The following is a 24,873-nucleotide window of genomic DNA, read 5'->3' as shown; positions in this document are numbered from 1 at the left end:
TCTACCAAGGGGCGTTAGATGCCTTCAACTCGGGAGATGCATACCTTCGTGCCGCTCAAAATGGTCTAGCCAGAGCCACGGAGCAGTATGTAAAAGACATACAGGTAAGAAAATTCTGGTAATTATATATATATATACCAGTAGCCCCCGAGACTTGAAACAGTTAGAATAACTGATTTAAGGATCATTTGTTATGCAGGTTCTTACAGAAAAGAATTCCCTACTGTCCAAGGAGCTGGAAGAGTGCAAAGCCCAACTAGAGGCCGCACTAGCCACGGCAGGGGAGCCCAAGGAGACCCCCTCTGGTAATATACACTTCGAAAGATAAGTATTTTGTGAAGCACGACATGGGTGCGAATCTGATAAATGAAATTGCAGATGGCACCGGATTGAATCTGGAAAGGCAACACCTCCTACGCCAGCTAAAGGCTAGTGAGAAGGTGCTGACAAAGGTGAGGCGGGAGAAGAACGATCTCCAAGATGCCAACACCAAGCTGGGCGTCGAGCTGAAAGATGTTCGTGCCCAGCTGTCAGACTCCGTGAAGGAGAATCAGCGGCTTCGGCGCGGCATATTTAGTAAGTGCTTGAATGAACTTCTGAAAGAAAGTTCGGGGGGGGAAGTCGACTAACAGAGCAATGTCTGTAGGTGTGCTAACAGGTCGTCCTGCAGAGGAGATGCCCGGTTCTACGGGTGACCTTCTTCCCGAGCTCTCGCAACTGCTCGATCGAGTTCGGCAGGTGATGCAAGGCGTCGCCCACGCCCTGTGGCCATCCGTCTCCATGCCGGAAGGTCTTGGAGAGCTTGCGGAGAAGCTAAAGGGAGCACGGCAGCGCTTCCGATTGTGGAAGATATCAGCCTGACGTCAAGGCGCTAGGGAGGCCTGGGCCATGGTGAAGACGCGTTACGCAAAGGCTGACCCCAACCACATGGCCGAGGTCGGTCCTGTAGGGCCCGATGGGAAGGAGATCCCTGTAAGCTTAGTATACGGCCAAGTAGAGTTGGCCGCAAAGTATTCCCAGCAGGACTGCAAATTAGACAACCTGTTAGATGGTATTGAAGAGGAATACAATCAGTCAAAATGACTATGTAATTTAATTGACATTTATAATGCCTTCTAGCCGGATTGTAGATCATTTGTCATGGCCAACCTTTTCGCTTCAGCCTCGGGACCTGACGGTCCGGAGTGTGTCCGAATTCCCATGCGGTTATATAGGAACCGGGGAATGCATGGAGACCAGGCGTAGGGGTCATTAGGGCTTGAACAGACAAGTGCCCGACTAGTTATGTTATATTACATGGTTAGTAAGAAACGTCTTCCAGGGAGAATAGTTCCGTTAGGGGTTCCTTTCCCTGGGAGGCATGCCCTAACGTGCATGTCCATGCTGCGAAAACAAACGCAGGAAAAACATCTGGGGGCGTATAGATAAAAATAAAAAAAGATCATCTTTAGTTCACCGACCGAATATTCCCTTAAGAACGCTAGCTTTCGGCTTCACCCAGTCTGAGGTACACGTCCAGCTGACCCGGCAGTAACAATCACAGAGGTGCTCCCTTTACCACCTAGCCGAACAATCAGGAACGTAGGGGTAAGCACAGGAGCCAGGCAACCCAGCTTGGCAAAAACTTAAGTCATATCGAAGCATATAATGGTGAATAAAAGGTACATGCGGAAGTGTGACACATGTGTTGGGCATGAAGCCCGTATGAATAAGCTTCTGTTTAAAGAAGCCCCCAGGTTTAATGAGCGCGGATAGCGCGTCACTTTATGAGCCTTTAGAGGCTATAAGAGAGAGAGAGAGAGAGAGAGAGAGAGAGAGAGAGAGAGAGAGAGAAGAAGAGAAATGTAAGACAGAAAATATATAAAAAAATGGACAGAGGAAGGAGACAAACACAGAGTCCGGCGCTAGGCATAGAATCTTCGGAGACGGGCTGTGTTCCATGGGTTTGGCTCGAGTTGGTTATCCGATGCATCCCGCAGGCGGTACGCTCCACCAGTCAGGACTTGGTCAATTATGAAGGGACCTTCCCACTTGGGCTTGAGTTTGTCCTTTTTCTTGTCCGGTAGTCGTAGAACTAATTCACCAACGTTGTAATTTTGGGCCCGTACTTCTCTGCTTTGGTATCTTCGAGCCTGCTGTTGATAGAATGCGGAACAGGCTTTTGCCACGTCACGCTCCTCCTCCAATGCGTCCAAGCCGTCCTGCTGATCGAGCTCGGCTTCTCTTTCTTCGTACATGCGCACTCGAGGTGAGTCATGAATTATGTCGCAAGGCAAAACTGCCTCTGTGCCGTACACCATAAAGAATGGTGTATATCCGGTGGTGCGATTCGGCGTGGTCCGCAGCCCCCAGAGTACGGAGTCGAGCTCCTCTACCCAGTGCGTGTTAGATTCCTTGAGGGACTGCACTAATCTGGGTTTGATGCCGCTCATGATAAGACCATTTGCACGTTCGACCTGGTTGTTAGTTTGTGGGTGATAGACAGAAGCATAATCGAGCTTGATGCCCATGTTTTTGCACTAGAGTTTTACCTCGTCGGCTGTGAAGTTCGTGCCATTATCAGTGATGATGCTGTGGGGGACGCCGTAACGGTGTACAACCCCGGATATAAAGTCTATCACCGGTCCGGATTCGGCCATCTTAACAGGCTTGGCTTCTATCCATTTGGTGAACTTATCCACCATGACCAGTAAGTATTTTTGCATGTGGGTTCCGCCTTTAAGGGGTCCAACCATGTCAAGCCCCCAGACCGCGAAGGGCCAAGTAATGGGGATAGTTTGGAGGGCGGTTGTGGGGACCCCGACACATAAGTCGTGATCACCGAATGCACGTGTACAGTGATCCCAGAGATCAATGCTCACTGAACACACAGAAGCTGAATAACAAGAGTCTTACATCCATACATACCGTATTACACAAGTAGGACTATTATGGTCAAGTCTTGAGTATAACATCGCAGCGGAAATCTTCGTCGATAACTTGGACCCATGCCATCTGCCTTAACCCTACAGGCATTCTGACTGGGAAGCGTCCTAGCTCGCATGTTCGTCACCGAGATACTCTTCTTCATATCATGTTCTTTCATGCCTGGCCAATAAAATAACCAGTGGCAAGCCAATGAGTACTTTGAATGTACTCGCAAGCAACCCATGTTTTGGTTCAAGATACAACAATGCATGATATAGGTAATTTTTTTTGCGGAAAGCTAGTTTTTGAGTGAAATGACATGTTCAAAACCTCGTAAGACATGCATCAGGAGAATTCAAGTAACCAAGAGGACAGGTTACAGATATCAACACAAAGGGAGTGGGCTCCAACCCAACTCATCCATGTCAAGTCCTTTGACTTGACCCAAGTAGTTCTTCCCACACACACTGGTTTGTAAACAAGTGGACGTAGCCCAAGAGCGGTTACCCAACTATCCTTGACCGTGGACACGGCTATTCGAATAGTTTTACACTCTGCAGAGGTTGCACACTTTACCCACAAAATCCGGGGAACTTCCGTGTCATCCACGACCCGCGGTACCTCAAGTACCCGGGGTAAGCACCCGATCACTATCTTTCCCTAGACGACACTAACATGGAGTCCACTCGATTGGTAGTAACCCCCGTGCCCAACATTTCACAACTTAAAAATTGTGGAGCCTTGCTCCCATATTCATCACATACCACTGGCACGGGGTACCAACGGTGTGTCCGGTGCCCCATAAAAATGTTCTTGGCCGCCCTACCTAGCACGACCCCGTCCCGAGAGAGCGCACCAACAACTCTCCCGTCACTAGTAATGCGGGCTCCAAGCTAGTATCGGCCTAGGTAATCAATAATGCCCTTTCCCATACAAGGGTAGAGTGGTTGTGCATGTAAGGTTGGAATAACGGTCGCAACTTAAACCAATCCGTTTTGAAAAACAACACACACACTTGCCTCGGTACACCACTTCGTCATCAAGTGGTTACCCAACTCATCATCTCCCCCGGGCATAAGTGGCACCCGGTGGGGGTTTTCGAAAAGTCTTTTGAAAATACTTTGTCTCCATCACCATGCATATACACGTCCCTTTTGCGTAGCACTACTTAGCATCCTATCTACTCCCACCGGCATAACCCTCATAAGGAGGTAGGGTCATGCATAATGCAAGTATCAACGAGGAAGTAACAGAGGCAACCCATCAAAGTGGTTACCATCTCATCATGATTCCGATGCAACAATAATAAAGTGCTATATGAAATGCATAAAAAGGGTTTCATAAATATGGTCAACGGGCTGCTTGCCTGTTTTAACAAAGTCTTCGAGGTCTTCAAATATCTCTGGTCCAACTCCAAGCATTTCATCTACTTCGTCAACTATCGTCGAAAGCAACCATAATAAGCAACACAACAAGGCAGGAAATGAAAGTGCTCTAAAAATATTGATTTGACTTTTCTAGGACATCTCTGGTTATATGAAAATTAACCAGAGTGGTTCCATTGGAATTGGGTCAGTGGATATTTCTAAACATTTGGATATGATGGAATCAAGGGGTTTATGGATTTGCAAGAGGTGTACAGAAATATTATTTTGAAAAATGAGCAAGGATACCCATTTAACAAGGCATGATTTTAGAAGCATCTAGGAGTTGGTTTCACTGGATTTGGAGTTCAAATGATTTCTCTATGAATTGCAAAGTTGGCTATATATGAAGGAATAGACCACTATTTGAGGTGATACAGAAAGTATTAGTAAAAATGTTCAAAAACTAAGTTTTGAACTTATAGACATCTAGGATTTTGAATCATGGAATTTGGATCAAAAATGGGCTCTTTGTGATTTTCTGAAGTTTATCACAGAAATGGAAAAATAGGATTTGCTAATTATTTGTGAAAGAAATATTTCTGTAAAAATGTGCAAGTAGCACCATGCGATAGGGAATGAATTTAGAAACTACTAGAAATTTGAATCATCAAATTTGGACACTGTTTGACTTGTTTAGAGATTTTTGAAGTTCACTGGATAAAGAAAATGAGAAAAAGGGTTTTATACCTAATCTCACGCGTTGAGCGTAATTTAGCCGGGCAGCGCACTGGGCCTAGCCCAGCTCCTCGCGGACACCCGATGGGAGGCCACGCCGAAGGCGTATTCCCCGGTGACGCTTTCGCCGAAGGGAAGCGTAGAACGGCTGGCCCGTCTCCACTTAAATGACGTGGCCGGCCGGCGGGGTCACTGACCTGCGGGGCCCACCCGCAGGGTCTTCTTCCTCCTCCCGTGCTCGCGACAGGAGGGGATCGAGCCCCATCTACGCGCCGGTCGGCGCCTTCCCCCGGCGACACAGGCCACCCCTGGCCAAGCCGCGGCCACCGGAGGGGTCGCCAGGGAGCGGCGCATCAGGGGCTCCCCGGGGATGGCAGGGAGGGTGGCCGAGGCGCGGTGGGCACTAGCCAAGGCGGGCGGACACCCATGCGATGATGGGCAGGGGCACAGTGCCCCGGCGGTCAGGGAGATGGGGGGAAAAGGGTCGCCGGACCCTGGATGCTTTCCTGGTGAGGAGAGGAGGAGGGGAGAAGCCCGCCCTTGCCCGAATCGGAGTGGAGGCCGGCGGCGGCACTTCGGCCATGGAAGGTGCTAGAGGGCACGAGGGGGGAGAAGGAGGATGTCTGGGAGGTGCACGGGAGAGAGGGGGACCCAACCGAGGCGAGAGAGAGCTCGGGGGTAGCTTAAAATGGGCGAGGCCGCGGTGCACCATGGGCAGCGTCCATGGACGTGCTCGGGTGAGCTCGTGGAGGGATAAGGAGGGCGAGGGAGGAGGGGCCCGACAGTGTTGCGTGTCGTGGATGCCGAGGCGGCCTTGGGGGACACGATTCCAGCGCCCAAGGTCGACGGGAGGCCTTGGAATGGGCGTGCTACAGTGCCGGAGAGCACTGTAGCATGCTCCAGAGCGCGAGCTCTACACGCCATGGCATTGTCTATGTGCCAGGGGCGTGTCCACTAGTGTCTGGGGCTTTGTGGGGTGAGTAAACAAAGGGGAGGTGGCCTTGGATGCCCTAGTGAACCACTAGGAGAGGAGAGAGGTAGAAGAAGAGGGAGAGAGGGGCTGTCCAGGGAGGTAAATGGGGGTATTTTACCCCTCAATCATTGAGCAATGGCCAGGGAGAGTTACTGGAGGTAGGAGAAGACTAGGAGGGGCTGTGGTAAAAAGATAGGGTCATGGAGATTAGTGGAAGTGGTCAAAAAGGTGGTTTTGGAAATTTTGCAGAAGGTGTTTGTTGTAGGTTTGGGCAAGAAAATTAATTCCACTTGCCATGAGAATTAACAGGATGGAATGGCACATAGAAGTAGGATGTTCCACCAAGTTTGAGCTCATTTGGGCAAAGTAGCCAATGTAACTTTGGTAAACCCTAGAAATCAACAGAAATGGCTTTACCAAGATTTAGTCATGCAAATCTATTCTCCTTGATGCACCACTTGGTGTAGTGTCATCATTTGAGGTTATGAACATGTCCACAAAAGTTGAGATCAAAAGGAGAAAGTTGCCAATGTAGAGTTGTTCAAATTTGGTTCTGAACAGGAAGGGTTTTGGGGCGCTTTGAGCAAGATAACATTCTCTCCAACTTGTGCCATTTGGTATAGATGAATAATTAGACCATTTGAGCATGTTCACAAGGTTTGAGAACATTTGGACATGTTTGGCAATGTAAAGTTGCTCAAACTTCAAAATGGACAGAAATGGTTTTGAGGAGATTTCATGGGGTTATACTATTCTCCATGACATGATACTTGGCAAGATCATCAAACATGTCATATGTGACATGCTAGAATTTTCTTGGAATTGCTGGGGAATATTTCCTGTATAAATATTTCAAATCCTTGAAATGGGCAGAAATGATTTTTGAGGGATTTGACCAATATTTTGAACATGACCATGTGTTGAAACTCTTATATATGGACAATATATGTCCATTGAGTTTCCCTGATTTTTGTCAAATATTTTTGAAACAATAAAATAATTTTTCCCTATTAAAGACCATTTCTGGCCTTAAGAAAAAGCTTTTAAATAAAATAGTAAAATAACTTTTAAAATTATATTTTTGTGGTTTATGGGAGTCCTATATCTAATAGGATTCAAATATATTTTTGGAAAGATTTTTACTGCCCTGAATTAAGTACTTGCAGTACAAATCTTAATTCAGGGGTTTTTGGAAAACTAATTTTTGAAAATACTTTTTGGCCAAATTATTTTTGTAAGAAAATACTATATTGCTCTATACACATGGCATGATCATTGGTTCAAGAGTTTGGAGCAAGGAGATGAAGTATAGGAGTTGGAGGATTTATTTGATTTTTAGAGCACTTGCAAACAACAAACAAAAATCCAATCAAGGTAAGGTCCAAAACACTCAAAAGTTTTTGTCAAACCACATTTTATCATGATTGTTAGCTTAAGTGTTGTGGCATGAAAATCATGGTGTGACAGCGGTGGGTGGCATATGGCTTTGGTTTGCAAAGAGCTGGCAACCGGTGCATCGTTGGACTAAGTCCTGAGCGTCTGCCCGGGCCGTCGGCCAATAAAAGCCTGTACGGAAGGCCTTGCTTACAAGGGACCGGGCTGCAGCGTGATGACCGCCGAGTCCGGCATGAATTTCAGCCAGGAGGTTCCGCCCCTCCTCTTCGGAGATGCACCTTTGAAGGACTCCGGTAGTGCTTTTCTTATAAAGCTCTCCCTCGTGGACTCTGTAGGCTTTGGATCGCCGCACTATGCGGCGTGCCTCATTTTGGTCCTCGGGGAGTTCCTGCCTAGTAAGGTAGGCCAGGAATGGTTCTGTCCACGGGGCGATGATGGCCATTATTACGTGGGCTGAAGGTGTTATTTCATTGGCAGAGCCTCCGATTGTGTCAGAATGTTCGGTGTCGGGCAGTGCGGTTGGGTCCGGGCTGTTATTGTTCGGCTCCCCTTCCCATACTACGGATGGCTTGAACAACCTTTTCCAAGAAGATGTTGGGGGGGACTACATCGCGTTTTGCGCCGATGCGTGCCAGGACATCTGCCGCCTGATTGTTTTCCCGGGCTATATGGTGAAATTCAAGCCCCTCGAACCGAGCTGACATTTTTAGGATGGCGTTGCGGTAAGCTGCCATTTTTGGATCCTTGGCATCGAAGTCCCCATTTATTTGGGATATTGCGAGGTTTGAGTCCCCGCGCACCTCTAGGCGTTGGATGCCCATGGATACTGCCATCCGGAGACCATGTAAAAGGGCCTCATATTCGGCTGCATTGTTGGAGTCCGTGTGCATAATCTGTAGTACGTATTGAACTGTGTCTCCTGTGGGGGACGTCAAAACAATGCCAGCCCCTAGTCCGGCCAACATCTTGGAGCCGTCGAAATGCATGATCCAATTTGAATATGTGCCGTACTCTTTAGGGAGTTCGGCCTCCGTCCATTCTGCGACGAAGTCGGCCAAGACTTGCGACTTGATGGCTCGTCGTGGCTTATAAGTTATGTCGAATGGGAGGAGCTCAATGGCCCATTTTGCAATCCGGCCCGTTGCGTCACGGTTGTTTATAATATCGTTAAGTGGTACTTCCGAGGCTACTGTTATTGAACACTCGGAAGTAGTGTCATAGCTTCCGGGATGCCATGAATACCGCGTACGCAATCTTTTGATAATGCGGGTACCGTGACTTGCAGGGAGTGAGGACAGTGGACACATAGTAGACCGGCTTTTGAAGGGGAATTTGTGTTCGTCCGCTTCTCGTTTGACGACGAGCACTGCGCTTACAACCTGATGTGTTGCTGCAATGTATAATAGCATTGGTTCGCCAATGTTTGGCGCGGCCAGGACTGGGTTTGTTGCCAGTATGGCTTTTATTTCGTCGAGTCCGGCCATGGCTGCATCCGTCCATTTGAAGTGTTCGGTGCGCCGAAGGAGGCGGTAAAGGGGTAGGGCCTTTTCTCCTAAGCGGGAGATAAAGCGGCTTAGAGCCGCCACGCATCCGGTTAACTTTTGTATTGTTTGAGGTCCTTTGGGATATCTAGTTGCGACAGAGCTCGGATCTTGGCTGGATTTGCTTCAATTCCTCTACCGGATACAATGAAGCCCAAGAGCTTTCCGGCTGGAACGCCGAAAACGCATTTTTCTGGGTTGAGCTTGATGTCGTATGTTCGGAGGTTATCAAATGTGAGCCTCAAGTCGTCTACTAGAGATTCAACATGTCTTGTTTTGATGACCACATCATCTACATATGCCTCCACTGTTTTGCCGATCTGGCTTGCCAGACATGTCTGAATCATGCGCTGATATGTTGCGCCGGCGTTTTTGAGCCCGAAGGGCATCGTGTTGAAGCAGAATGGCCCATATGGTGTGATAAATGCCGTTGCGGCTTGGTCTGGTTCTGCCATCTTGATTTGATGGTAGCCAGAATATGCGTCGAGGAAACACAACGAATCGTGTCCTGCGGTAGCGTCGATAATTTGATCGATGCGGGGGAGGGGGAAGGGATCCTTTGGGCAAGCCTTGTTAAGGTCTTTAAAATCAACACACAGGCGCCAGGATTTTTCCTTCTTTGGTACCATCACCAGGTTTGCTAGCCATTCCAGATGTTTTATATCTCTGATGAATCCGGCCTCCAATAGCTTTGCTAGCTCCTCTCCCATGGCATGTCTCTTAGGTTCGGAAAAACACCGAAGAGCCTGTTTGACAGGTTTGAATCCTGTTTGGATATTTAAGCTATGCTCGGCCAGCTTGCGTGGGATTCCTGGCATGTCTGAAGGGTGCCAGGTGAAAATGTCCCAGTTCTCTCGTAGGAACTCTCGCAATGCGGCGTCGACATCAGGGTTTAACTGTGCCCCGATGGAAACTGTTTTATTGGGGTCTGTTGGATGGACTTGGAATTTGACTATTTCGTTCGCCGGTTTAAAGGAGGTGGACTTGGATCTTTTGTCGAGTACCACATCGTCCCTATTCACCGTAGAGCGCAGCGCAGTCAGCTCCTCAGCCGCTAGGGCTTCGGATAGTGCCTCGAGGGCCAGTGCGGCTGTCTTGTTTTCGGCACGGAGTGCTATGTCCGGATCACTAGCGAGAGTGATGATCCCGTTAGGCCCGGGCATCTTGAGCTTCATGTACCCGTAATGGGGTATTGCTTGGAAGATTGTAAATGCTTCCCGCCCTAGCAGAGCGTGATAACGCTGCTGAACAAAGCCACCTGGAACGTGACCTCTTCGGACCTGTAATTATCTGGCGTGCCGAACACCACATATAGTGTGATTTTTCCTGTACAGCGCGCTTCCCGACTGGGGATTATTCCTCTAAAGGTTGTGCTGCTTCGCTCAATGCGGTTCCAGTCTATTTCCATTTTGTGAAGGGTCTCCTCATAAATGAGGTTCAATCCGCTGCCGCCGTCCATGAGTACCTTGGTAAGACGAAAGTCGTCCACTATTGGACTAAGGACCAATGCGGCTGGTGCTCGGGCTGTTCGGAATTTAGGTTCATCACTAGCGTTAAAGGTAATAGCCATGTCACTCCATGGGTTTATTGTTGCTACTTGGTAGACTTCGGCAAGGCTGCGAAGTGTCCTTTTTCGCATATTATTTGATGCGAAAGTCTCGAAGACTGTTAATACTGTATTGGTGTCTCTGGGGTGGCTTTCTGTGGCCTCCGGAATTAGGAGATTTTCGCCAATTTTGGCCACCTGCCGGAGTATCCAACATGCTCTGAGGCTGTGAGTTGGTGTGGCGTCCTCTGTACTGTGAATTTTACAGGGTCCATTAAGCCATCTTTCCAGTACGGTTCCATGCCCTGTAAAGGGTTTTTGCTTTTTAGTGCTTGACCCGGGTGACTGGTGATGATGCACCCTTTTATTTCGGACTGGGTTTGTATTCAGGGCCGGATTGTCCCAAAATTTTATTTCGGTTTTCCAGGCGCTTTCCATCGCACAGTACTTTCGTACAATGGACGCCAAGTCAGCAAAGCGTGTAATATCACGGCGACTTATGGCGTTGAGTATTCCCTTGTCTGTGCAATTATTGCAGAAGATTGAGATTGCGTCTTCCTCGCGGCAGTCCCTTAGCCTGTTCTTAACCAGGAGGAATCTGGCCCAGTAATGATGTACTGTTTCATCGGGTTCTTGCCTGATTTTGGGTAGATCGCTTATGTTGGGGTGGGTGGGTGGAATTAAATCCGAAGCCTCACCCCATCTAAGGCTCAGAGGCCGAGGAATTTCCGAACTCGAAAATTTGGATTCCTGGATGTTGTCCAATGAATCCAGCCCGTCGTCTGACTCTAAGTTCAGGTCTTGAGTGATATCCTCCCCTCCGCGGGTATCCAGCTTGGAGGGATCGGGAATCCGGACGTAGCGAGTCCTTAAGATAGATGAAGGGTCGCCGCACTGTCCCTCTACCACGGCAACGTGATGGGTGACTTGGGGAGAGTTAATCTCTCTCAGATCGGTTTTAGGCCCAATCTGGTCATAATCCGTAGCGACTCCTAGGGCGGCGAAGCGATCCAAGAGCTCGTTTATGGAGGAAAGCTCCATTGGATCTAACTGCTCGGCGAGTTCCGAGCTGACATGAAGATTGTTTTCGATGGCTCGAGAGGTCATCGTCGGCACCGAAGCCGAACAGGCGGTCATAAGAAAACCACCTAGCCGGAGGGTTTGGCCGACAGCCAAAGCTCCCTTAGCAATGGTGCCGTCTTTAAAGACGGGGCGAGGCATCCTTCCTGATGGCGACGACACAGAGGAACTCTCAATGAAAGCACCAATGTCGGTGTCAAAACCGGCAGATCTCGGGTAGGGGGTCCCGAACTGTGCGTCTAGGCCAGATGGTAACAGGAGGCAAGGGACACGAAGTTTTACCCAGGTTCGGGCCCTCTCGATGGAGGTAAAACCCTACGTCCTGCTTGATTAATATTGATGATATGGGCAGTACAAGAGTAGATCTACCACGAGATCGGAGAGGCTAAACCCTAGAAGCTAGCCTATGGTATGATTGTTGTTGTCCTACGGACTAAAACCCTCCGGTTTATATAGATACCGGATAGGGTTAGGGTTACATAGAGTCAGTTATAATGGTAGGAGATCTGCATATCCGTATCGCCAAGCTTGCCTTCCACGCCAAGGAAAGTCCCTTCCAAACACGGGACGGAGCCTTCAATCTTGTATCTTCATAGTCCAACAGTCCGGCCAAAGGACATAGTCCAGCTGTCCGGACACCCCCTAATCCAGGACTCCCTCAATGGCCAAACTATATGACTTTGTAGGGATACATTTTCTTTGGCTATGGTATTTTTGATAAGACATAATTGCTTGATTAGCATACTTGGAGTATTACTATTTTTATGTCAACAATAAACTTTTATCTTGAATCTTTCGGATCTGAACATTCATGCCACAATAGAGAAAAATACATTGAAGAACATGCTAGAAAGCATGCCACATCAAAAATTCTGTTTTTTATCATTTACCTACTCAAGGACGAGCAGGAATTAAGCTTGGGGATGCTTGATACGTCTCCAACGTATCTATAATTTTTGATTGTTCCATGCTATTATATTATCTGTTTTGGATGTTAATGGGCTTTATTTTACACTTTTATACTATTTTTGGGACTAACCTATTAACCCAAGGCCCAGTGCAAATTGCTGGGTTTTTTGTGCCTATTTCAGTGTTTCGCAGAAAAGGAATATCAAACGGAGTCCAAACGGAATGAAACCTTCGGGAGCATGATTTTTGGAACAAACGTGATCCAGAGGACTTGGAGTGGACGCCAAGAAACGAACGAGGTGTCCAGGAGGCAGGGGGCGCGCCCTCCCCCTCGTGGCTCAATCGACCTAATTCTTCCTCCTATATATGTTCACATACCCCGAAAACATCCAGGAGCACCACGAAACCCTATTTCCACCGCCACAACCTTCTGTACCCAAGAGATCCCATCTTGGGGCCTTTTCTGGAGCTCCGCCAGAGGGGGCATTGATCACAGAGCGCCTCTACATCAACTCCATGGCCCCTCCGGTGATGTGTGAGTAGTTTACTTCAGACCTTCGGGTCCATAGTTATTAGCTAGATGGCTTCTTCTCTCTCTTTGAATCTCAATACAAAGTTCTCCTCGATCTTCTTGGAGATCTATTCGATGTAACTCTTTTTGCGGTGTGTTTGTCGAGATCCGATGAATTGTGGGTTTATGATCAAGTCTATCTACGAACAATATTTTATTCTCCTCTGAAATCTTTTATGCATGATTGGTTATCTTTGCAAGTGTCTTCGAATTATCATTTTGGTTTGGCCTACTAGATTGATCTTTCTTGCAATGGGAGAAGTGCTTAGCTTTGGGTTCAATCTTGTGTGCTCGATCCCAGTGACAGAAAGGGAAATGACACGTATTGTATTGTTGCCATCGAGGATAAAAATATGGGGTTTATATCATATTGCTTGAGTTTATCCCTCTACATCATGTCATCTTACCTAAGGCGTTACTCTGTTCTTACGAACTTAATACTCTAGATGCATGCTGGATAGCGGTCGATGTGTGGAGTAATAGTAGTAGATGCAAGCAGGAGTCGGTCTACTTGTCACGGACGTGATGCCTATATACATGATCATGCCTAGATATTCTCATAATTATTTGCTTTTCTATCAATTGCTTGACAGTAATTCGTTCACCCACCGTAATACTTATGCTATCTTGAGAGAAGCCACTAGTGAAACCTATGGCCCCCGGGTCTATCTTCCATCATATAAGTTTCCAATCTATTTTTACTTTGCAATCTTTACTTTCAATCTATATCATAAAAATACCAAAAATATTTATCTTATCATTATTATCTCTATCAGATCTCACTCTCGTAAGTGATCGTGAAGGGATTGACAATCCCTTTATCGCGTTGGTTGCGAGGTTCTTATTTGTTTGTGTAGGTACGAGGGACTTGCGTGTGGCCTCCTACTAGATTGATACCTTGGTTCTCAAAAATTGAGGGAAATACTTGCGCTACTTTGCTACATCACCCTTTCCTCTTCAAGGGAAAACCAACGCAGTGCTCAAGAGGTAGCATGCCACCACTAAGCTTGAAACGCCGAGATCCTCCGCCAGGGCCAGTGCTTCCCTGCACGCAAACATCTCCAGCATCGTTGGGTCGGAAATGCCCCGGATGACTAGTGCCGATGATCCCATGTATAGCCCTGTATGATCCCTGCACACTGCTGACACCGCTCCCCCATGTCGATGACGGGCCACTGCTGCATCAACATTCATCTTCATGACCCCCTCGGGAGAGGCCATCCATGTGTTTGGCAAGACTTGATGTGGAACCCCGCTGTTTTTCCTCTCCCCAGGTTTGGGTAGTTGGGCTAGGTCTTGAATTTTTTTTTATGAATGACGAAGTTTGCTATGGAGACTGAAAAATTCCCTCATAAACTGCCTTCCTCCTTGCGTACCAAATAGCCTAGAGAGAGACTACCATTGATACAAAGCTAGAATGATCCATAGTGTCCCTCATTGCGAACAGCCAGTTCTTCGCCCTCGTCTCCCCGTTCTCCACCATCATCGTCACTAGTCCTGGTTCGGCTAGTGCCCAAGTGCACCTCGCCGAGGTGCAAGACAGTAGCGGATGACGCCATGAATCAAGAGCCCCACAGAGAGGGCATGCATCTCCGGTCTCCATGTTTCTCATGTGCAGTACATCCGTCGTTGGCAGAGAATGTCGTGCCAAACTCCACAGAAATACCTTAATCTTCGATGGAACGTTGATGCCCCAAAGCTTCGACCAATCCTTCTCTTCTCTCTCATTACTAGAAACCCCCGCCTCTTCGTGCAGCCATCCTTCCCTCTCGGTTTTTGTTTTGATCAAGAATTTATATGCCGAGCTTACAAAAAACTTTCCCTTTTTATCTGGATGCCAAGCCCAGAAATCTTCAATGTTCCTCGTACAGACGGGCAGTTTCAGTACTGCCTCTGCATCAATGGGCAAGAAGATGGTCCTTACAAGTTGTTCGTTCCATGCTGCCACGCTGGTAATAGCAATTCAGAGACCAACTGAGGAGCGTTCGTCACCCTTGATATAATTGGACGCAGCGACACTTCTTTGGGTATCCAATTGTCATCCCAAATATTCGTTGTTTGTCCGTTGCCAATCCTGTGAATTAAACCCTGTTTTAGAATGTCTTTCCCTTCTAGAATAGCTCTCCAAATCTGTGAGGGCTTTGATCCTAGCTCTCCATTGAGGAAGTTGGTGTCTGGATAATATGAGGCTTTCAAAATTCTGGCACTAAGAGATTCAGACTCTTGTAAGATCCTCCAGGCTTGCCTTGCCAAAAGTGCAAGGTTGAAGAGTTCAAAGTCTCTGAATCTCAATCCTCCCAAATATTTGGGTCTTGTCATCACCTCCCAAGACACCCAAGCTGGTTTTCTATGGCCCTGCTTGCATCCCCATTAGAATTTTCTTATGATGGAGTTCAAATGATTACATAGTCCTCTCGGGAGCTTAAAACAGAACATAGAATAAACTGGGATCGCCTGTGCTACAGATTTTATCAATACATCTTTACCTCCGGCCGATAAACATTTACTCATCCATCCTTTTATCTTGTCCCAGACTCAATCGCTGAGATACTTGAATGTGCTCATTTTTGAGTGACCCACGTCAGTAGGCATTTCTAGGTATTTGTCACTCAAAGATTCATTAGGAGCATGCAAACAGCCCTTAACTGCATCCCTGACTATCTGTGGGCACCCCTTATTAAAAAAAATAATAGAAGATTTGTCCCTGGCTAGGAGTGATAAACAACAGCAGCTGCCTAGGTGTTCAGCCCGGACAGTAGCAACCCACCAAGGCCCAAAATACGAAGAAGAAGGCCCGAAGGAGGCCTCCTCGCTGCGCCGAATGCCCAAACGCACACAGGCGCCGCCTGTTCGCTGTCCTGTCCTCCGCCGGCCGCCGCCCTTCACCGGAGCGCTGTGCCCCCCACGCCGTCCTGCCCGGTCTGCCCCCGCCGCTTCGCACAACCATGCCCTGCCGCCGTTCCCCGGCCCCTCGGCAGCCCGCCTTCGCGCCGGTCATTTTTGGCCCCGTCCGCCGGGCTCCTGCCGCTGTGCGGCCTGCGCCTGGTACAAGGACTGCCGCCCTGCTCCCGCCGACCAGGCGCTGACGCCCGACGCCGAGGAACGCCGGGTAGGGATCGCCTCTCGAGCAGTGTATTTTTGTTATCGATTTGTCAAGTTAAGTTGATGGATTTTGCTACGAATTCACCCGCTATTATTTCTAGTATTTGTCATGTTTTATGTACGTACTTTGTTGGATAGTTGAGCATTGAGTTCAAATTCTACATCCATCCACGACCTAGACATGGCAGCTACGCGTCCGGAGGGTTCGGCGGAGGAGCATCGGATGCGGGCGGCGCTGCGCCACCTGCAGGCGGAGGCCGGAGTGCTCGAGCGCCTGGTCTACAAGCACAGGAACCAGCACCGCGGTGCCGCCTACTTCCAGTACCTCCTCAAGGTACTCCTACTACCACGACCTGCTCGCCCATTTTTTCCGGCGAGTGGCTCTGCACTGATGAGTGTGATTTGTATGTGTTTGGGTTGGGCGCGTAGGTGCGGAGGGACGAGAAGCTGCTGCTCGGCGCCAATCTCATGGAGGTCATCAGCGCGGTGTTCCCGGTCATCACCTGTCGTAAGCCAGCCAACACTATTCTTGTTCCGAACAGGTTCGTCAGGTTTTGCATCCCTGGTGCGGTTGCACTCCCCTGTAAAACAATCTTTGTCATATATTGATCCTAGGAGATAACAAATAAAAATGTATTCACTAATGACTTATAGCTAGAAGTTTCTACTTGTAGGGCAGTGCTTAATTTCTTCGCAGTTCGGATTATTTCGTTTGTTTTTATTCTTGGTACAATGATGCTATAATCATATTAGTCTGCTATTCAGGTTATTGATTAATGTTTTCTTTTATAGGCAGGGTAAGAGGAAGCCTGGTGCAAACCATTGCCAATATAAGAGGCTTTTGGGGGTTGCCCGTTTGCTGTCCCAGGTGCGTTTTGTTGTCTGTCGACACTGGTTGTGTTTTGCAAAATATCCTATTGCAGCTGAGTCAAATATTTTGATGGAACCATAAATGCAATGCCACCGTTGATAGAGCACAACTTTTGTTCCTTGTGGTCGTTTTCAAGTAACGAGTTACACAATATTGAAATTTAAATCTGTGAAAGTCTGCCTATATCGCCTGGTTGTTTTACTTTTGTTTAGCTAACTATGGAGAGCAGAAAAGGGTTGTGATTATCCCTGCACGTTTGCAAGATTTCCGATGTAATTTAGCATAAACCCTTATATGGTACATGAAGCTCATTACCCTAGAAATTCTATATTTTGTAACTGCCTGATACATACTTCTGGATGAGCCGTTGTAGTTTACAGATCATTCTTGATCAACTTCGAGACAGGAGATAGCTAACTTGGTTTGAACACTAATGCTTTCTGTATTTTGTGCAGTTGGCTGAACCTGTTATGAAGGGAGCAGTGTATCCTTTTTTGTGTTTTGTTGTTTTCTTAGCAAATAAAACAAGGTGTACACCCACACTTGGCTTGCCTTAGGTGAAGCATGTATCATTTTACTCTGTGTACCAAAAAGGAAATAAATCTCATATTAACTTTCATTCTGAGTTGATTGCTACCTACCAAAGTTCCTTAATACATACTACAGCCAGATCAGCTTTTTACTTGCTAGATCTTTTTTCGTAGAACTTTGCACTGCAGTGCTTGCTTTGCTTGCACGAGTGAGGGTCCTGACTCAACAGGTGAGCCACATAGTCTACAGTCATGGCTATGAATGATTGTATCGATTGAATTCAGTAAATAACCGCCCATATATATATGCAGCAACTAACTTGGTAGTCAAACTGTTATGTGTATTAAATTAGGATTCTAAGAAATGTCAACTTGGAATCATATGTGTGCTAGTTATCTTCTGTCTCTTTGTGCAGAAATTTTGCTTACAATGCTGACCCTCTGATATTGTGTTTACAGATGTTACTTGATGTTGTATCAGTATACAACAAGGTTACTGATCTTACGGATAAAAAGCAGTCTGTTAAGATCAGTATTGGTAAAGTGCAGGCATGTTTTGCTTCCACACTATTACTCTGTAATCCTTGATCATGGAAAAAAAAGGTAAAGCATAAGATCATGCTTTCACACAAAAGTGCAGTGGCTGGACCTTGCAGTTACCTCTCCACATAACTCCTTGGTTTCGCCTCTTCATTTCACAGGCTTTCAGAGAGTACTACCCCTCGAGTAACAATCCCAGTACTATACTAGAGTGTGTATGGGTAAAAGATAAATTTGTTTTGCATGAAAAGACAAAAGCTAGCAGTCAGAAAACCCAAGGTGAGGATCTGAAGTCATGCACTCCAGATTCATCAATCCAGTATGAGACCCTTGGACTTGTTAGTGAAGGTTGGAACACCTTACCTTCTCTGATTCATGATATATGAACCTTTGGAGTTCATAATGGTTGCATTTTCTGCAATACTTATACATGAGTTCCTGCTGATACTAAAAGAATCCCATGCAATTGTATCTAAAAGGCATGCAAATGAAAAATAGTTTTCTGTTAAGTAATCTAAACTGAAAATACAGTATGTATTAATAACAAATATATGTAGTAGAAAGTAGTAGGAAGTGATATGGAATGAGTATGAATGGAGATGAAGGGCCTTGGTGGCACTATTACATTCACGTTCAGTTGACTATATGGAAGTAATGATGACACTTAAGTATGTTTTCTGATACCATCTCCATGTCTCTTATGTTAGATGACATTTGACAAAACTCTCAAGAGTATGCGTTTGGGATTTGTAACTTATGGTGGACTACTGTTGTTTAGCATGATATTTTGGTGTAGTAGCCATATATCTCTATACGACTGACAGTTTTAACAACGAAAACAACAGTCAGTTAGCCTAGCTGGATGATGTCAGGGATTGTGTGAATTGCCACTATGATCTTATTTGCTGTTATTTCCATTGCAATTTTAATGCATATTTTGGGTTGCGTGCTCCAACTGGAAATTGAAGTGCATGTGCTGACAAAATGCTGTACTTTTTTTAAACATCACTTGTTTGTTTTGTATCTAATAGAACATGAATGCTTGTTTATTTGTGTTTATCGTGTCATACTTTGAAAAGGATTCTTATAACCTCTAACGCTGCACTTGTGACATATCAGAGATGGAAAGCCTTGATGGAGCGAACACCCCAGCCAAGCAACAACATGATGCTTCTCTGGCTGACCAACCAGATAAAGCCACCCATTGCGGCGATGCTGGAGATTCTCACAGCGGGAGGCAACTACCAGATGATCAAAACACTCCGGGTTCTCTTCTTGGCACGCCCGCTGCTGCGCCGACTCCACGCAGAGATGTCAAGCCTGATACGAGGAAGAGAGTGGCATTCATCGCGGTGGGGAAAACAAAGTCACCGTGACACCGCCTGAAACATCATCATCCGTAGTTGCCAAGAAGCAAAGAGTGGACACGATTCCACAGACCGCTGCAGATCCCGCTTTGTAACTCTGAAAGAATAACCGGGTCGGCCTGATCAATGTGTTCTCGATGCTTTGTTGCATTCTTACCGCATCTCGTTTTAGTACCAAGAGATTGTTCTTTTTTCACCAAGCACCACGTGACATATCCAGATAATTGATGAGGTTTAGGCCAAGAAGCAAACGTCTCAGGCGCTACGCTACGGGTCATTATTTGACCACAATCATGCACTGCGTATAATCGATCATCTACTTTCATATGGTCTAGATAAGAGGTGGCCACACAACCACAACTTTCTCATTCAATCGTGCTTACACGCCTTCTCTGAGGCCTCAAGAACAGCATCAAGTGCCAGCATGTTGCTACACAAGATGGCAACACCACAAACATGTGCACACACAAAAGAAAATCACTAATTGAGCTGAGAATCGAACCAATCGATCAGGTAATTTCATACATTTTCAATCACGTTCAATCTCCCCTTCCTCTAAATCTTCTTGGAAGCTTTTCTGCTGCTGCTGCTGCTTCAGGTCGTGGTCGTCAAGCTTGAGGAAGAGTCCCATCTGTCGCAACAAGTTGTCCGGCCTGGCCGTGTTGTACTGATCAATGCGGAGCGCCTTCGCCTCCTCGTCCAGGGTCTCGTTGAACATTGCCGTCCTCTCCGTCTCGAGCACTTGCTGACGGGCCTTCTCCCTCGCCCGGGACGTCTCCTTCTTTCGTCGCCTTTCCAAAATCTCGCCGGCACGGGCGATGAAGTCGCGTGTTGGAGGCGTAGTACTGTTGGCGGCGCGCTCTGCCGGAGCTGGATGACTGTCGACGCTCTGGTGAGATGAACCAGAATCCGAGCCGCTGCTGCCGCTGATGGTTGCACCTTGGCCAAGATTCTTCACCGGTGAGGCGTCGCCGAGCTGCACCTGCACTGATGTCGGCCTGACCGGCAAAGGGGAGACGCCACCGACGATGTCCACGTCTTGGTCCTCCTCTTGGTCTTGGGCCCTCTCTCCAAGGAACTTGTCCAGCTGCTTCTGCATCTCCACGAGGGCCGCGTCTTGGACGGCGTTCATCTCGATCTCGACGTAATCGTCGCAGATGCCGCGGCGGCTGTGCTTCTTCAGCAGCTCCAGGATATGAGCAGGGAGTACATGGGATTCAGACAGATTGGCTAGCTTGGTGAGGTCCGCGTAGAGCTGGCTCCGCTCCTTGGGCGTCATCTTCTTCGCGGGAACGGGAGGGGGGGACGCCTTCCTCTTCTTGGCTGGCGGCTCCTCGGCTGGAAGGGACGACGGGGACGAGGCGGGAAGCATGGCGTGCGCCTCGGCGAGGAGGCGACGGACCGCGACGAGCTCTGACTGGAACCGCTGGCGAAGGATCTCCAGCGGGCGCTTCCGGCCGGGCATGATGCTGAAGGGCTCCCGGCGGGCAATCTCCATGGGAACAGCGGACGCCGGAAGATGCGAGAGGATGCGGTGGAGGAGATGATGGGAAAGATTGGAGGTGCCAGATGGCCTTTTAAAGCTTTGTGATCCTGATGGCAATCGAAGCCGTGTTTGCTGTGATCGATGAAGAAATCGAAATGTTTACATTTCGAGTCAGTTTCAGCATCGGATTTGGTTGCGTTGCGTTGCGTGCATCTCAAGCTTATGGAAATGTCGATTCACCACGGCCATGGCCTTTTTCTCCCATTTCGTCTTGCGTCTCAAGCTTATTATATATGTCACTGAGTTTTGTTCATGGAGTTTAAATCAAATACAACCCTTTGGCTTGCAGTCCAGTCATTCATTACAATGCCTTCTAAAATAATCTATTCACTACAAGTCATTCAATTAAATTGAATCCCTTTCAGAAATTATTCTTTATTCACGTCGACACGAATTCCAAATTTTATGGCCGGTTGGCCGTTTGGAAGTGAATTGAAAACCGTGAAGCTGGGGCGTGGCAAATAGTTGGGCACACCCGCACCATGCGGAGTGTGAGAGGACATTGTAGCAGTAGCAGGGCAGGTGTGTGTAGCATGTGGCCAGCAGTCGGCAGCAAGGTTACTCGCCTGAAGGGGCTGGCAAGCAAGGCCGCAAGGGGCTTTGCTCTGGTGTCGCAATGGACTTTGTGACGCTTCGGCACCTTGGTGCTCACATGGAACGGATCCTGACATGAAGCTCTGAGTCCCCACCTTGAGCGCTCACACGAGACGATGTCTCACCAAGAAGAGGCGAGGTGAACTCAACGGTCTCACCCACCAGCAATGGGATAGAGCATGAGCCACAGATGAGGCCAGATGAGGCCGATGAGGATGGGCCATTGCCTGGAAAGGAGTCGGGGTGGGAGAGGACAAAGTGTCGGGGCAGAGAGGGTGTGAGATTTCAGACAATACCGCAATCAATAAAGCGGGGCGAAAGCCTTTTTCAGTTAAATATTACATGCATTTTCATCTTGTTTGTTTAATCTATGCAAATTTACTAACCGATAGTTTTACAAGAGATACTTTAACAACAATCATTGTCATATACTCTCACTTTAGAAAAAATATGTAAACTAGGAGTAAGGTTGTTACGATTGGTGATGGTCTAAACCTAGGTAAAACTTGTGCCTCGTGTTACAACCCAAATTTTTCTTAAATTTTGGTTGTGAAATTAGAAGCATATGCATCCATGATTTCCTTGCATATTTGGTTTTTGAGGCAAATAAGGACAACATTTGAATTCAAATCACCATTTGAATTTAATTGGAAGACATGAAGGGCTCACCCTAAACTTTATTCAGAAAACTTGCATAAGGGCACACTACTAGGGAAAACCCTAGTATCATAAATATCAAAGTACAAGGCACGTAAAGACCGACATGACAAACTGAAAAGATAGCAGAACATCTCTGAGTTTGACACCAACGCCCGTCACCTGCCTCCGACACCACCACAACAGCCACCAAAGAAAAGAATGACGGATCACCCCTCACCCAAGCTCAACGGGGCTCCATCGTTGATATGCAGCTTTGCGAACCTCCAAGGTGGCTCACCAAATGTGAAGCCCTTGCCGTTGAACGAATCAGACCGGGGTGATGTCTACTACGCAACTTTATTCTTGTAGACACGTGTTGGGCCTCCAAACGCAGAGTTTTATAGGACAGTAGCAATTTTCCCTCAAGTGGATGACCTAAGGTTTATCAATCCATGGGAGGTGTAGGATGAAGATGGTCTCTCTCAAACGACCCTGCAATCAAATACAAGAAATCTCTTGTATCCCCAACACACCCAATACAATGGCAAATTGTATAGGTGCACTAGTTCGGCGAAGAGGTGGTGATAAAAGTGTAATACGGATGGTAGAAATATATTTTTATAATCTGAATAAATGAAAACAACAAGGTAGCAAATAGTAAACGGGCACAAAAGCGATATTGCAATGCTTAAAAACAAGGCCTAGGGTCCATACTTTCACTAGTGCAATCTCTCAACAGTGCTAACATAGTTGGATCATATGATTATCCCTCAAAGTGTACCGAAGAATCACTCTCGAGTTCCTATTAGCGGAGAACAAAAGATAGGAATTGTTTGTAGGATACTAAACCACCTCAAAGCTATTCTTTCCGTTCGATCTATTCAAGAGTCCGTACTAAAATAACACAAAGCTATTTTTTCCGTTCGATCTATCTTAGAGTTCGTATTAGAATAACACCAAAGCAAATTCATATTCATAATACTCAATCCACACAAAGAACTACAAGGAGACCCCAAAGTTTCCGTCGGAGAAAAGATAATAAAAACGTGCATCAACCCCTATGCATAGATTACCCTAATATCACCGCGGGAATCCGCGAGTTGAATGCCATAACATATATCAAGTGAATCAATAAGATACCCCAAGTGTCACCTCAAGTATTCATACTGCAAAACATATATCATGTGTTCTCAAATCTGAACATTCAATCCTACATGACAAAACTTCAAAGGGTAAAGATTCAATTCATCACAACAAGAGTATAGAGGGGAGAAACATCATATGATCTGACTATATTAACAAAGCCCATGATATAGATCACGAGAGAGAGAGAGAGAGAGAGATTAAACACATAGCTACTGGTACAAACCCTCAGCCCCGAGGGTGGACTACTCCCTCCTCATCGTGGTGGTCGCCGGGATGATGAAGATGGCCACCGGAGATGATTCCCCCCTCCGGCAGGGTGCCAAAATGGATCTAGATTGGTTTTCGGTGGCTACGGAGCCTTGCGGCGGCGGAACTTCTGATCTAGGTTAACCCCGAAGGGTTTCAAAATATTTAGAAATTTATAGTGCAAAGAAGGGGTGCGGGAGGCCACCGAGGTGGGCACAACCCACCTGGGCGCGCCAGGAAGGCACCCCCCAGGTGCTGCTCTGGCCCATCGGGAGTCTTCTGGCCCATAAAAAATTCATAAAAAGTTTCGCGGTATTTGGACTCCGTTTAATATTGATTTTCTGCGATGTAAAACAAGCAAAAAACATCAACTGGCACTGGGCACTGGGTCAATAGGTTAGTCCCAAAAAAAATGATATAAAGTTGCTATAAAATGGTTGTAAAACATCCAAGAATGATAATATAACGATATGAATACTTCATAAATTATAGATACGTTGGAGACGTATCACGGGGCAACACCCCGGGCACGGCATCGAACTCCAGATCTGGCACCCCACCACGACTAAGACGCCGAAGAAAGAAATCATATATGCCATCCATGAACCACGAATCCAGCACACGTTCCGTGTTCCAGACGTCGTCGATGCAGACCACAATCTGCATCCGCCCCTGGACTAGAGAGGCCTGATTTCCTTCCATGCGACTGCCCATACGACCAACTATGGTCGTATGAAACGTTGTCTTCTACTCTAGCCCTCTTCGGTAAATCGGCCGCCATTTCTTCATTCGAATTCGGAATTTGACGTTTTTGGGTTCGTTGGATTCGTATGAACGACGCTGACCATTTTTGCTAATAGATATTTGTTTTGAGCACTTTGAAAAAATGATTTTTTTGCTCTCTGAAACGGCTAAGTTTGGGGTCTGAATGTCCACTGTTTGAACTACTTTCATCCTGCTAAGTGCATTGGAAGTCCTCATCGCCTACAAAACACACAAAGAGAAATAAAACACTAACAAAGAATAAAGATTATGTGCTCACGGTGAAAAGGATAAAAGTTGGAAATCATGACATGTAACTAGCTCAATGGGACATGATATAAGTTGATATACGGAGACAGTGTGCAACATATGAGCTGTGAAAATGCGTATGGAGCCATCACAATGGAACCTCTGAAACTAGAGCAACGCCAAACTCAGCTCAGCACCGAGCTTTGAGTGTACATGAAGCACAAGTGAGGTGATCTCTTGGTAGATCACGATGCATG

The 24,873-nt window shown here is 47.0% G+C and overlaps 1 pseudogene; it reads left to right on the top strand.

Annotated features, from left to right (window-relative positions):
* The first annotated feature begins 16,002 nt into the window (after nt 1–16,002).
* On the top strand, nt 16,003–19,588 carry LOC125552518 (annotated as a pseudogene).
* The last annotated feature ends 5,285 nt before the right edge of the window (nt 19,589–24,873 follow it).

Source organism: Triticum urartu, chromosome 4 (genome assembly GCF_003073215.2).
Source record: "Triticum urartu cultivar G1812 chromosome 4, Tu2.1, whole genome shotgun sequence".
Lineage (NCBI taxonomy): Eukaryota > Viridiplantae > Streptophyta > Magnoliopsida > Poales > Poaceae > Triticum > Triticum urartu.
The sequence above is the reverse complement of the archived record's forward strand: the minus strand, read 5'-3'. Positions and strand labels throughout refer to the sequence as shown.